Genomic DNA, 2,987 nt, shown 5'->3' on the forward strand with positions numbered 1-2,987 from the left:
ATTTGCTTGGGACCTCTGACGCTACTATCTTGAGTCTGCTCTGAAAGAATGCTTCTCAACATTACTGGGGCCACTGAGACTCTAGATGGGGCTGAGTTGAGTAGACAGGTCATCAGGCTGACCTCCCTGAGGTAAAGGGACAACATGCCTAAATAACTGTGGGGATATTTGGCAGAGTGAGTGGAGACTTACAAGAAAAAGGGAAATGCAGACCTGTAAAGACATATCAAAGGGTCTAATGAGAAAGAATGTCTTTGGAGTCTTATGTCCTTGAAGGCAGAGGAGATTTGGGGTCACATAGTTAAACTTGATAATGAAAGATGGAGAGTGCTCAAAAAGGAACCCCAAAGTGCAGAGCCTGAGAGAGGTAAGGATGAGACTTCCCCCTGCTGAGTCATTTTCTAAGAAAGCATGTTTTTCTACAGATAACAATGTCCAAATGTAAGCCCACACAAGACCTGTGTCCTTCCCCATTTCCTTGGATGTTGATTTTCTCCATTTCAGATTCTGCCTCAGGGATTAACTCTTAATTTACACCTTTCTTTTTAATTCTGTACATCTATAAACCAGACTAAGTGTTGGTTACTTGAAGCCTGAATGTTTCCTCAACTACTTCTTAGCCTGTGTTCTATCCACAATCATCCCCTGGAGGATTCTCCTAGGAAATGAAGACAGTACTGGCTGCAGACCGGGATATCGGAAGAGCCCCTGCTGACTGTCGGCTTGCCCACCTTGACACATCAGGCACTGCCATGTTTACTTGCCCCACAGGCTGTATCCTAATGTAGAGATCACAGATCTCACTAGAAGTCTGTCAGAAGTCTTAAGACAACAAAATTTTTAAGTGAATTTTGTAGGGATGACAGAGTGCTTAGTTGTCACATCTACACAAGTTAGATGGGCAGCAAGTGTTGCATAATCTCTCTATTTTATTGACAACATATATCTTTTCACTAGTCACCTCTGAACCACTGCTCCGGTACCCTGCCTGAGAGTTGGTCACAGACATTCTCCTTCCCTCCCCTTTTCTTCAGTCAAATGCTACCTGTTATCACATGGCCTATTCCTTCTCAAGGGCCATCTTGGGGTGGAGACTGGGAATTGATAGGCATACAATTGGGGATCTGGACAAGAGAGTGGGAAAAAGGATAAGGTAAAATAAACCTAGGTGTTTTTCACCATCTGCTCATGAGCCCTCTGCTAACACACTTGTCTAAATGACAGAAGGGCTACACCCAAATAGTGCAAATAAATGGCCTAGTGTCACCTCAGAAGATTCCTAATGTAATATAAAGTTGTTTTGGGTGCTATCCTGTTGAACATTTTTAATGAATTTTGAGGAAGATATAGAAGGTAGCCTAGCTAATCTAGGAATGGTGCAAGGCTGTTATGAACTAGATTGGATGACAGAACCGGAGCAATCACTTTGCAAAAAAGGTCTTGGTCACTTGGAGTGATAAGCCATCTTGAACCAAGTACATTTTACCAGAGCTAAGGGCTGTGTCCCATAATTGGGCACCGAATTGAACTTCAAAGGACTCCAGGTGAAAGTAGGATTGCAGTAGCATTTGTGAAAATGGTTCAGAGGTTTTTGCCGATAGTGATCAAGAGAAATGTCAGGTCAGTAACGTGGCTGCCAGAAAATCCAAGGTCATATTAGGCTTCCTTGTAGAAGTAAAATACCTATACAGAGGAAAGTGAATAGGTCACTTACTCTGCAAAGTCAGGCTATATCTAGACTCCTGTATTCAGTTTTGAGCGCCTGGTTTCAGGAAACATAATTAAGCAGGAGCATGTCCAAAACAGAGACCAGGATTAGTGAAGAAAATCAAAACCAAAGCCATGTCACACTAGGTGTAATGGAAAGAACTAAGGTTGATTAGATCAAGAGGGACCATGTTCACTGTCTTCATTTTTCCATGTGACTAACATCAAAATGCTATAGAAACTCCTCAAAGGTCAGTAAGACTTTCTAAGAGCCCAAAGAGAAGAAACTGCTGAGACTATGGGCTGGCTGTTTGGCAAAGAAAGTTTTAGGAAATGTAGCAGATAGTGGTAATGCTTTTATTGTCTCCTTCCCAAAGACCATCGAATAAAAAGAGGATGATCAGAAAATCAGCTTTGGACTCATGGGTATTCCTGAAGAGTTATGCCAGCAGGAGATCCCAAGCTTTCATAGCTCCTTAGCCCTTAGTCACTGGTCCCCCTTCCAGAGTCCCTGCTCAATTCTCTCACTTCATCATCCTCTACCCTGCAGATGCCTCTGCTTCCCCTGTGTCATGTTGTGTTTAGGTGCAAGGCTGTGGTATTAGAACTACCTGGGATGAAATTTCAGCTCCACAAAATAAACACTTATATTGTGCCTGAGTTTCCTCACCTGGGATATGTTATTAATGGTTCACACTACATGGATTGTTAGATTACAAGAGGTAGTATATAAGGTGTCTAGGAAAATGCCTGGTATATACGAAGTGCTCAATAATTGTTAGCTATTATAATTACCAGGTCACAATAGCCATATTTTATAATGTTAAAGAAACCCAGATCACCTGTGTTTGTATCCTGGCTCCACTAAATACCATTAATATTGGGCAAATGTTGAATATCCTATTTGAATAGCCTATGGCCTCAACTTTCTCATGTGTAAAATGGGAATAATAGTAATACCTACCTCCTAAAATTATTGTGAGAATTTTATGAGTCAATCAGTTTTATTTTTTATTAATTTTTTAAAATATTTATTTTTGAGAGAGAACGCAGAAGCAGGGGAGGGGCAGAGAGAGAGAGAGAGAGAGAGAGGACCCAAAGCCGGATCCACGTTGTCAGCACAGAGCCCCATGCAGAGCTCAAACTCAACAACCTGAGATCATGAACTAAGCCTAAGTTGGAGACTTAACGAACTGAGCCAATCAATTTTTTTATTTTTTATTTAAAAAAATTTTTTTAACTTTCATTTATTTTTTGAGAGACAGAAACAGAGCAGGAGC

Source organism: Crocuta crocuta, unplaced genomic scaffold (genome assembly GCF_008692635.1).
Source record: "Crocuta crocuta isolate KB4526 unplaced genomic scaffold, BGI_CrCroc_1.0 scaffold1529, whole genome shotgun sequence".
Classification (NCBI taxonomy): domain Eukaryota; kingdom Metazoa; phylum Chordata; class Mammalia; order Carnivora; family Hyaenidae; genus Crocuta; species Crocuta crocuta.